General features: G+C 42.9%; 1 non-coding gene across 1 annotated transcript; it reads left to right on the forward strand.

The window, feature by feature from the left end:
* The first annotated feature begins 10,665 nt into the window (after positions 1-10,665).
* Positions 10,666-10,781, forward strand: LOC140286189 (U5 spliceosomal RNA). Its single transcript, XR_011911066.1, has one exon. It is a non-coding gene; the product is annotated as a U5 spliceosomal RNA (small nuclear RNA).
* Positions 10,782-12,784: the final 2,003 nt, after the last annotated feature.

The following is a 12,784-nucleotide window of genomic DNA, read 5'->3' on the forward strand; positions in this document are numbered from 1 at the left end:
AGTGGGTAGAGAGCGTTTCCTCTCATTAAGGCCGATGTGTGGCCTAAACGAACAGCGGGGGAGACGGAAACTTTTTTGATAAAAAGAGAGGCTCCTAATATCATTAATCGGTAAGTCGAGTCTCTGGTTCCCATGAGATAGAAGGCCTCACTGGCTCTGGTTAGTTTAACTCTCATATCCACAGAGTTCAGCAGGAGCCTTTCGCAGAAAAAGATATCCCCATGGAGGGGGCCCAATAGGTGTACTTCTCTGGAATTAGCTGTACAGAGAGCCCTCTGGTTTAGCCCACTGTTTGGCCCATTATTGGTTACTATAGAGTCTATGGCGCCGGCTGTGTCTTTACAATAAAGACCAGCGCTGAACTGACTCTTTAACGTGTCTTCAGAAAAGTTTAGCAGAGTCTCGATCATAGCTCTATATGGGTGGGTGGCACTAGACTGTGAAATTAATCTATCACCCAGAGTAACATCGCATTGACTGAATAGTGTATTGAGAGGATAATTGATGAGACCCACAGGTGCGTCGTTCGCCAAGTTTGTGCCGTCTGCATTGGTGATCTTCACGCGTAGATGTAACAAGGTATCGTTGAGATCCAGATACTTTTCACAATCTCCCGGTATAAAAAACTCAATCGGACCATTCTCAGTAATAGCGGATAGAGGCATAATTTCCGTGTAGATCTTATCCTCGATAGAAAGCTGGGTCATAGGGACTGAAAATAAGTCCAGTTCTGCCAGGGTGCACTCAGGGGATTTGTGATGCAAAAGAGCCATGTTTCACTCTCTTTCTCTCTCTATTTATGATTCAGTGGAATATATCCCTGCTCCGTGCAGACTTCCTCCCTTTAGGCTTGATCCTTCCAACTGACTTCTTTCTTTTGAGCGGCCTCACTATTTGTGACCTCCTCACACGTTCACCCGGCGGCCGCTTTCTTGGTCTTCGTGACAGAACCATGATACCCGATCCTTCTTGTCCTCCCGTCTCTGCAGGACCAGAGATCCTTCTCATGGTTTTGCCTATGACATCTGAGGCAATGTTTGTAGCTGCTGTTTTCAGATGAGGCTTAGCTATAGCAAAACCTTTTTTAACAAGGGGGGCTACGAAGCGAAATAATTTTGAAAATATAGAACCTATTCCACGACCGTACATTACAGGTGCTCCATAAAAACCAGGCAGGGTACCTCCGACCTGGTTCTGGTAATAGTTTACAAAGCGGTGAGGATCATCCCTCATGTTTATCTGAACCATGTTGCTTTGTTTTGTCGTCCTCCTCCTGACACAGACACAGACACTGAGGTGACCTCTGACTGAACGTTTGTTTGATAGTGACTAATGAGTCTGTGATCAACCCGTTTTCATATATATATATATATTACCTCTTACTCTCTCTGTGATATTAGAGTGAATGACCATCATTTCATTACGCGTTGTGATATCACGGGTCGGAAGTGTAGTCTCACAACGGTTTTCCCATAAGTAAAATTTACCGGAGTGTTTTGATCCGTTTTAATCTCTATGTGGATGTTTTCAATATGCCTCTTTGCTACAGGTAGATAGTTGACCGGGTTAAAAGTATGCGTAATTATATCGCCAAACTTACCCTCTACTCTAGCTGTTCGCAAGAGCGGGGCATAAGCATCGCCGACTATCTGAGGAGCAACCACATCGCTGTAACAGTAAAGCTGGTAGAAACCTGCTTTTAAATCCATCGGGTAAGGGGCACTCCTTTTATCAAACACGATCCATTTGCCAGGCTCCACACCTAGCATGTAGCTCAGTGGTGGATAAAAACGCAGGTGGTACTGGCCACCTGCCTGATACACGAGTCTATTTTCCACCGTGTTCACGACTAAATAAATATCAGAACCTATTTTTCTAAGGTGACCCTCAATCTCGGCTTTGAGCTGATTCAAATCCTTGAAATGTCCCCATCCTATATTGTGGCGGTAGAAATTTTCCAGCCCCGCTTTCCTCCATTCAAAAAAAGCCTGGTCCTTGGGGGCGTTATGCCATGTGTACGGATAAGAAATCTCCGTCAAGGCAACCTGCCACGAACCTTCCAAATCGATATGCTGGGCTAAATCCACGCGGAAACTGGAACTGGTATTATTCTTAAAGACGTTGAGACTAGCGTTGGAGGGCAGGGTGATATAAAACCCCTCATCCTCCACCGTTCGGTTCATGGTGTAATGTAGCGGGCTAGGAGTAGCGATGGCCCCCTTTATACCTCGTGAAGGTCACTGGCTCTGACCCAGCTGTTGAATTTCTCAGGCCAGTTTTTCCAACGGACAAAAACCTGTTTTACACCCCTGATGTTGCGTCGTTTTAATATCTTCTCCACTTGATACATCTTGTCTTTATTCAGTTTAACTTTTTGAATCTCCTCCGCGTAAAATGAACCTTCAATAGCTTCTCCATCAAAATCTTTGAGTTTGTACACAGGGGGAGATCGTGCAAGCTGCTCGGTCACTGTAAACACTTCGTCTGTAAAACTTTGTTCATATTTCTTGTCAAACACACCTCGCAGTTTAGATATTCTTACAAGATCTCCTTTTTTAAACTTTATCCTTGAGTCCTTGCAGCATCGATCGCGTGCAGAGCCGTACAGGTTCTGAAAAACTTTAAAGGTGTTTTCTAGAGTCACTTCTACAGGCTTCATTTTGATGCTCGTGTGGTAACTGTGGTTGTAACTTTCCACGAGATCCTGCAGGACGTCGACGTATCGACGTGTGTTATTAGCAGTAAAATATCTCCACATCCTGGTTTTTAACGTGCGGTTAAACCTCTCAATCACAGATGCCTTTACCTCGCTCGGAGTAGCAAAATGCACAACTCTGTGGTTCTCTAATAATGCCTTAAATTTTTTGTTAAAAAATTCTTTCCCGGCATCAGTTTGAAGTTTTTTAGGGGTCTCGCTTTCTCTAAAAACAGATTCAAAAGCCTTTACGACCTCTGCGGCTGTTTTTCTCTTCATAGTGCGAACGTAAGCCTTTTTTGAAAACACGTCAATGACGGTTAATAGATAATTATACCCGTCATTGTACTCAGCCAAGGCCTGCATGTCGCAGAGATCTGCTTGGAATTGTTTTAAGGGGCTGGTGACAAAAACTCTGTTTCTCGGAAAATGTATTCTTGCAGGTTTATGTAGAGTATATGCATCTTGCTCTGATAAGAAGTCTTGCACTTTTTCGCACGCGACTTTCTTACCCGTTTCGTCCTGTACAGCTTTACGCAACCTCTCTACTCCCCCAAAACTACCAGGGTGGATAGGATCGTAGAAAACCTTTTTCATTAATCTCGTTTCAGCCATCTCACCTTATACAAACTCTGGCTTGTAATGACAGAAAACACAAAACGCAAGTATATTTCAACCTTTTATTTTTTCTCTAATGTGTAATAATACACACACACACACACACACATACAAATGATCACAAAAAGCAGGAATGCTAGTAATATAGGATTTAAGAAAAGTTAAATGTTATAAAAACATCACACGAATACAATATTAGTCTAAACACATCCGGCTGATGGAAAGAAGGAATGTAACACCCCTCTTTTAACCCTCCCAGAACTTTGTCATGGTTTGAAGCTGCTGCAATTTCTTTACATCATCTCCAATCAACTGCTCATACATATCATGTATAGAAGTGTTGATTTGTTTCACCAGAGTTAGTTCGTACAAGTAAGCTTCTGCCACAGCCCTGACTCTGGCATCATCTTCACAAATGTTACGCGCAGTTAGAAGATGTTGAATGGAAGCAACGAATCGTTGATTATAAAGTCTCCGCATCAGAGTGTAGTAATGGTCATGAAAAAAGTCGTCCTCGAGGACATCCTTGCACTGATGTTGGCGTAAACTAGGGTGATCGACACTACACCCGTAGCATGATTCAATCATAAATTTTTTGATGGTCTCGTTCAAGAGGTGTATCACTGCAGTTTTCACAACTTTGATGAAACCTGAGGGGACCCATCCATCAAACTCGTCCTCACCCTCTCCTCCGGCATCCTGAGTGTGTGCAGGGGACCCCTGGCCTGGTGGAAGCTGAGAGTCCTCCATTTCGTTAGATTTAGCTTCCTCCGTTGTTACGGCCACGGTGGATCCTATCGGGTAGAGCGTTAAGCAGCGGTCATCAGGCGCCGAGTTTGAGAACTCGATCTCGAGAGAAGAGGAGGAGTTGGAGGAGAAGAAAGACTCAGACGAAGTCGCTGGTGAAGGAGGGTGATACGGCTCCAGGTAGTATCTGTCGCTGTCTGGTGATCCAAACTGCGGTGATGTGGATGTTGAAGAAGGACTCCCTGTATGCACCAATAGCGACGGAGAAGCATTCTCCAGATCGCGGTCAGCGATCTCCTCGCACAATGTCTTCTGGACGCTAGTTCTCATCCTGTTCCTCGTGTTGATCGGTGTATGACCTGTGCTGGAGTGTGTCCTTATAAACCTGAAGGGGGTGTGGTTATTGAGGTTGAGGAGGAGGGTTCTCAGCGGAGGGAGGTCTACACAGCCAGGGTTTTCTTGACTGCTAGAATCTCACCCCAGTTCTGGCAACTGCGGAACAGCGTGGAAACTCGATCCGCTATATCATTCATCTTCTCCACCCAGGCTGCATGAGGTATTGCTAACAGCGTCCTAAACACACCACAGTCAGAGTTATAGCACTCAAGAACAAAAAGATCCCCGTCTTCATTCTCATTAGATTTCCGGTGGCTTGCACGGAAGAACCAACGGCCTGTAACGCCTGTTTTCGATTGCCACACAGCAGTGAAAACCATCCTTGTTTTGGCCAGCTCAGCATCATCCAGAGGATTCCTCAGTCTCGGACTCTCCAGTCTCGGCCGTTTGGCTGCAGACGTTGCCGGGATTTCTTCGGGTTCTTCTTTCACTGTTAACACCTCCTCAGCCGAGCCCATGCCTCCTTCTCTATGACGCGGTATCGCTAGTTTCAACACTCCCCAGTCGTTGGAAGTTAGCATACCCACAGTGGTCAGAGGTCCCGGCTTCTCACCACCCTCGTCAAGCTGATACAGACAGAGGTCACCTGTTTCATACATGAACACATAGCCCCATCTTCCCCGCAGTCCATAAGGCTCCAGTGACCATTCTTCCCGTAGAGACACGGGCGGCGGTTGCTGCGTTCTGCACAGAAACACCATCCTTTTCTTGGGAGCATTAGGTACCAAGGGCTGATCTTCAATTATCGTTACCGGAGTCTCACAAATGAGAGACCGCAGAGCACACGTCCTCTCCGGGGCCTGCGTAGATTTATCCTCTACACTCACTCTGCTTCTTGTCCTCGGCATCTTGAATCAGCTATCTTTCACCCCAAAGTCGTTCTCTACACACTGACTGTCTCAGGGTTTTTATCCTTTACTCGAAACACCTCCCCTGTCCACCCATTGGCCCTCAAACCTGGGGGTCGAACAATACCCCACCCCACACATCTAATTATTTTCCCATCTTTACCTTACAGGGACCGGTCTTTGAAGCTGTTAAAATGCTGACCGCTTCTACAACTTAACCTTTTCTATTAACCCTAACCCTTTCTCTTATTTAAACATTCAACTAATATATTTCTCACAACCTCCTGACTTTAGCTGTAATCATTCTTAACCCTAGCCATAAACTCCCCCTTCCTTCCTTAGATCTCTTCAACAGATGGCTAATCTATGTCAAACAGAGGTCACACGTCAAAATAGCTTGATCGATCGATAAGAGGTCAAAAGTCATATCCCCAGATGTCAGCAAACGGATGTCAAACAAAGGTCACCTGTCATATTAATTTGATTGATCGATAAGAGGTCAGAGGTCACCTGTCAAAATGAGTTTGAATAAAGGTGTCCTTTTATTTCTCTCGCATTTGATGATGTATAGTCGGGCATTCTCACCCTTTCTCATCAGCTTTTTGCAAATTATGATCTGACATTCACACCTACTTGCAGTCGAACAGCTCTGCTCCCGCTTTTGATTATGTTTGGTTGGATATTCGAACCTTTTCTTAACTTCTTTTTACATATTTTGGTTGGACGTTCACACCTTCTTGTAGCCGAACACTTCAGCTCCTGCTTTTGATGATGTATGGTTGGGCATTCACACCTTTTTTTTGCCCATTTTTCAGGAATTATGGGTGGACATTCACACCTTGCAGCTGAACACCTCCTATCCCACTTATGCTCATGTGCGGTTTGATTTTCGAAAAGTTTCTTTCATGTTTTCTAGCAATTATTGATGGACATGTAGACCTTCTTGCAGCTGAACACCTCCGCTCCCGCTTTTGATCATACATTGTCAGGCATTCGCACCTTGTCTTACCCACTTTTTACAAACTTTAGTCGAACAGTCACACCTTTTTGCAGCCGAACACCACCTCTCCCGCTTTTGATGATGTATGGTCCAGCATTCTTACCTTTTCTAACACATTCTTCAGCAATTATGGTCGGACATTCACACCTACTCAGAGCCGAACACCTCCGCTCCCGCATTTGATGGTGTATAGTCGGGCATTCTCACCCTATCTCATCAGCTTTTTACAAATTATGATCTGACATTCACACCTGCTTTTGATAATGTATTGGTAGGCATTCGCACCTTTTTTTTACCCATTTTTCATGAATTATGGGTGGACATTCACACCTTCTTGCAGCCGAACACCTCCTCTCCCGCTTATGATCATGTGCGGTTTGATATTCGAAAATTTACTTTCTTGTTTTAAAGCAATTATTGATGGACATTCAAACCTTCTTTTTGATGGTGTATAGTCGGGCTTTCGAGCCTTTTCTTTCCGGTTTTTACAAACCATGGTGGGACTTTCACACCTTCTTGTAGCCGAACAACTCCGCTCCCGCTATTGATTGTGTACAGTCGGGTATTTTAACCTTTTCTTACCCGCTTTTTACCAACTATGGTCGGACATTCACACCGTCTTACAGCGGAACACCTCTGCTCCCGCTTTTGATGGTGTATAGTCGGGCATTCGAACCTTTTCTTACCCGCTTTTTACAAACTATGGTGGGACATTCAAACCTTCTTGTATCCGAAAACCTCCGCTCTCTCTTTTGATCATACATTGTCGGACATTCGCACCTTTTCTTACCCGCTTTTTACAAACCATGGTCGGACTGTCACATCTTCTTGTAGCCGAACACATCCGCTCCCGCTATTGATTGTGTACAGTCGGGTATTTTAACCTTTTCTTACCCGCTTTTTACCAAGTATGGTCGGACATTCACACCTTCGTACAGCGGAACACCTCCGCTCCCTCTTTTGATGGTGTATGTTCGGGCATTCAAACCTTTTCTTACCCGCTTTTTCCAAACTATGGTCGGCTATTCACAGCTTCCTCTCCACCATACTTGTATGGTGGGATATTCACACCCACTTGCATCCGAAGACCTCCCCCCCAAATTTTGTTGATATTTAGTCGGACATTCGCACCTTACCCGCTTTTGGCAAACTATGGCCTTCTTGCAGCCAAACACCTCTGATCTCGCTTTTGATGATGTAAGGTTGGGCATTCAGACCTTGCTTCACCTGCTTTTCACCAAATATAGTCGGACATTCACACCTTCTTGCAGCCGAACACTTCCGCTCCACCTTTTAGTGTTCTATCACACCTTTTTTTCACCGCATTTTATACATTATGGTCGGAAATTTTCAACCACTCTCATCCGAAGACCTCTCCTCCCGCTTTTGTTAATATATTTGAACTTTAGTCGGACATTAACACCTTCTTGCAGCTTAACCACCTCCGCTCCCTGTTTTGATCATGTATGGTCTGGCAATACTACCTTTTCTTACCCATTTGTGAGTAATTATGGCTGGACATTCACACCTACTTGCAGCCGAACACCACCTCTCCTGCTTTTGATGATGTATGGACCGGCATTCTTACCTTTTCTAACACATTTTTCAGCAATTATGGTTGGAGATTCACACCTACTCACAGCCGAACACCTCCGCTCCCGCATTTGATGGTGTACAGTCGGGCATACAAACCTGTTCTTACCCGCTTTTTACAAACTATGGTCGGACATTCAAACCTTCTTGTAGCCGAACACATCCACTCCTGCTTTTGATGATGTATGGTTGGGCATTCGCACCTTTTCTTACCCATTTTTCAGTAATTATGGGTGGATATTCACACCTTCTTGCAGCGGAACACCTCCTCTCCCGCTTATGATTATGTGCGGTTTGATATTCGAAAATTTTCTTTCATGTTTTATAGCAATTATTGATGGACATTCATACCTTCTTGAAGCCGAACACATCCACTCCTGCTTTTGATGATGTATGGTTGGGCATTCGAACCTACTTTTTGCCCGTTTTTCATTAATTATGGGTGGACATTCACACCTTGTCGCAGCCAAACACCTCCGCTCCCTGTTTTGATCATGTATGTTTTGACATTCGCACCTTTTCTCACCTGCTTTTTACTATTGTCGGCCAATCACAGCTTCCTCTCCACCATACTTGTATGGTAGGAAATTCTCACCCACTCTCATCCGAAGACCTCTCCTCCCGCTTTTGTTAATATTTAGTCGGGCATTCGAACCTTTTCTTACCCACTTTTTACAAATTATGGTCGAACATTCACACCTACTTGCAGCTGAATACTTCCGCTCCACCTTTTAGTGATGTATGGTTGGCATTTGCACCTTTTGTTACCCTCTTTTTATACTGATTGCTGAAGATTAAGTTGTTCTTTCTCAAACTACAATTTTTTTTTAATTGTTGAAACTTGATTTGAAGTGGATAAATAAGGAGGACAAACAGTTTTAAGTCACGCTGATAGAAGAAATTAATTTTATAGCAAAATCTGTATTTCGTCATATGTCGAGAGATGCTTATTGCTGAAGAAGTTCTTTCACATTCTACAAAGTACAACGTTGTTTATCGTTGAAACTTGATTAGACATGAATAAATATGAAGGACAATGCAGTCTTAACTTGGTTTGAGTTAATTAATTCGTTTTATAGGAGAATCCGAATTCGTGCTTATTTTCGGATTCCTGAAGAATGAGTCTGGTTCTTTCTCATAATACAAAGTTTGTTGTTTATTGTTGAAACTTCATCAGAAGCGAAGAAATAAATGAATGCCTATCAACAAATGTGGGATCTAAACTCTACTGCTTCCTCTAAAATAATTTCTTTTCTCAATTCAGAAATGTGTGTGTGTAAGTCACAACACCCGTGACACCAAAACGGCTTTCTTTTCTCTCTTTTCTCTACACTCTGCACTATGAGCACACACACCAAATCAGAAAGGCTTTTTTCTCTCTTTTCTACATTATGGACTGTGGGGACACAAAACCGCTCTCTCTTTTTTTTTTTTATTGTGTGCCAGGGCGTTGTCTCACGTATTAGATTATGCTTAAGATACGAATGGGTTTATCAGTCACATCAGAATCCATACATACTGATCCTCCCGTAATAAAATGGTCGGATCTTATCAAACACACTTTGTTTCTTGTGACAATCAAGTCAGCGAAACAGCGTATACACGTCAAGACACTGAATCAAGTTTGCCACAAGAACTCATAAGTTTGGCAGTATTGCTCTGCCGTCAGCAATCATACACCCATTTTATTTTCGTGAGACGTGCAGGCACCTGTTCATCTACTGTTCTATCACTATGAATTAGTTTATCTATTATCAATAAGGATACTTCTACAACTACTATCAAAGTATGTCCAGACTTCTTATGTTGTCAGTTGCTATATATGAATAAGTGGGTAGCTACTGACAAGCATTAAGCATGTCACACAGCCCAAACATATAACATTTCAGGACACACCACACAGTTAACAACCACAGTGAAGTGTCAAAGCCCAAACATTCAACAGGACACTTACACAACACATTCAAATCAAACAGTCAGACAACATACAAGAACATATACCCCAGCCGGCATTGCTCCCTGCCTATTTTCCTACAGCTCACTATGTGTGCGCACACCTTTATTCACAAACTCTTCAACTTATACTCTTTTACCGAAGCTGCTACAGCTCGATTGGCCGAATACCCTTAGATCCTATTTCGGTGAATTTGACATCTGCCTTACATGTAACAGATTAGCGGTTTAGCAGTTTTAATTTAGTTTGAGTGAAGGAATTCATTTTATAGCAAAATCCGAAATCGTGAAGCACTCATGAAAGTAAGCTTATTCTCGGATTCCTGAAACTTTAGATTTGCTCTTTCTTTTACTGCAAAGTACAACGTTGTTTTTTTTGTTTAAATCTTTCTAGACATGGTAAATATGAACGACAAAGCAGTTTTAACATAGTTTGAGTGAAGGAATTCATTTTATAGATAAAATCCCAAGAGTCTGCAGAGAAAAGAGAGTGAATGCGAAGTAGACTTTAACACGGCTATGGGAGCGAGCCGAGTGTCGGCTAACCGGGAGAATTGCTTGAAAGAAACGCGACACCGAATGAGCGGTCAGAACAAAGCCTCAATACGGGATTCTCGTGGTGTTTTTGTTGCTGCCTTGTCTTTTGCATAGAGTAAAAGACAAGGCAGCCATCGAATAGGGCCCGATTGTTCCTACTTGGTCAGCTGAGGAGCAAGGGGGGGGGGGGGCAAGCGTCTCAACCAAGCAAAGCTCACCATGGGGAAGGTGGCTATACCAACTAGCCTGATGCCCTGCTCCCGCAGTGACGGATAATCGTACTCTGGTTTCTCTTCATAACATACAAGTCTTTCGCCTTTTACTAAAGACTTCCGTGGAGAGCAGCACTAATGAGTTGTTTCTATTATATTACCGGGAGTTGTGTAAGTGTCCTGTTGAATGTTACATGTTTGGGCTTTGACACGCTTCACTGTGGTTGTTAACTGTGTGGTGTGTCCTGAAATGTTATATGTTTGGGCTGTGTGACATGCTTAATGCTTGTCAGTAGCTACCCACTTATTCATATATAGCAACTGACAACATAAGAAGTCCGGACATACTTTGATAGTAGTTGTAGAAGTATCCTTATTGATAATAGATCACTAATTCATAGTGATAGAACAGTAGATGAACAGGTGCTTGCACATGTCTCACGAAAATAAAATGGGTGTATGATTGCTGACGGCAGAGCAATACTGCCAAACTTATGAGTTCTTGTGGCAAACTTGATTCAGTGTCTTGACGTGTATACGCTGTTTCGCTGACTTGATTGTCACAAGAAACAAAGTGTGTTTGATAAGATCCGACCATTTTATTACGGGAGGATCAGCATGTATGGATTCTGATGTGACTGATAAACCCATTCGTATCTTAAGCATAATCTAATACGTGAGACAACGCCCTGGCACACGATAAAAAAAAAAAAAGAGAGAGAGCGGTTTTGTGTCCCCACAGTCCATAATGTAGAAAAGAGAGAAAAAAGCCTTTCTGATTTGGTGTGTGTGCTCATAGTGTGTAGAGAAAAGAAAGCCGTTTTGGTGTCACGGGTGTTGTGACTTACACACACACATTTCTAAATTGAGAAAGGAAATTATTTTAGAGGAAGCACTAGAGTTTAGATCCCACATTTGTTGATAGGCATTCATTTATTTCTTCACTTCTGATGAAGTTTCAACAACAAACTTTGTATTATGAGAAAGAACCAGACTCATTCTTCAGGAATCCGAAAATAAGCTCTATTTTATGAGTTATGCACGAATTCGGATTCTCCTATGAAACGAATTCATTAACTCAAACCAAGTTAAGACTGCTTTGTCCTTCATATTTATTCATGTCTAATCAAGTTTCAACGATAAACAACGTTGTACTTTGTAGAATGAGAAAGAACTTCTTCAGCAATAAGCATCTCTCGACATATGACGAAATACAGATTTTGCTATAAAATTAATTCCTTCTATCAGCCTGACTTAAAACTGTTTGTCCTCCTTATTTATCCACTTCAAATCAAGTTTCAACAATTAAAAAAAAATTGTAGTTTGAGAAAGAACAACTTAATCTTCAGCAATCAGTATAAAAAGAGGTGCAAATGCCAACCATACATACCTAAAAGGTGGAGCGGAAGTATTCAGCTGCAAGTAGGTGTGAATGTTCGACCATAATTTGTAAAAAGCGGATAAGAAAAGGTTCGAATGCCCGACTATATATTAACAAAAGCGGGAGGAGAGGTCTTCGGATGAGAGTGGGTGAGAATTTCCAACCATAATCTATAAAATACGGTGAAAAAAAATATGTGAATGCCTCATAGAACACTAAAAGCGGAAGTGTTCGGCTGCAAGAAGGTGTGAATGTCCGACTATATTTGGTGAAAAGCAGGTGAAGCAAGGTCTGAATGCCCAACCTTACATCATCAAAAGCGAGATCAGAGGTGTTTGGCTGCAAGAAGGCCATAGTTTGCCAAAAGCGGGTAAGGTGCGAATGTCCGACTAAATATCAACAAAATTTGGGGCGGAGGTCTTCGGATGCAAGTGGGTGTGAATATCCCACCATACAAGTATGGTGGAGAGGAAGCTGTGAATAGCCGACCATAGTTTGGAAAAAGCGGGTAAGAAAAGGTTTGAATGCCCGAACATACACCATCAAAAGAGGGAGCGGAGGTGTTCCGCTGTACGAAGGTGTGAATGGCCGACCACACTTGGTAAAAAGCGGGTAAGAAAAGGTTAAAATACCCGACTGTACACAATCAATAGCGGGAGCGGATGTGTTCGGCTACAAGAAGATGTGACAGTCCGACCATGGTTTGTAAAAAGCGGGAGCAGAGGTGTTCCGCTGTAAGACGGTGTGAATGTCCGACCATAGTTGGTAAAAAGCGGGTAAGAGAAGGTTAAAATACCCGACTGT

This window comes from Leuresthes tenuis, unplaced genomic scaffold (assembly GCF_036924035.1).
Source record: "Leuresthes tenuis unplaced genomic scaffold, fLeuTen1.0.hap1 SCAF_75, whole genome shotgun sequence".
Classification (NCBI taxonomy): Eukaryota; Metazoa; Chordata; class Actinopteri; order Atheriniformes; family Atherinopsidae; genus Leuresthes; species Leuresthes tenuis.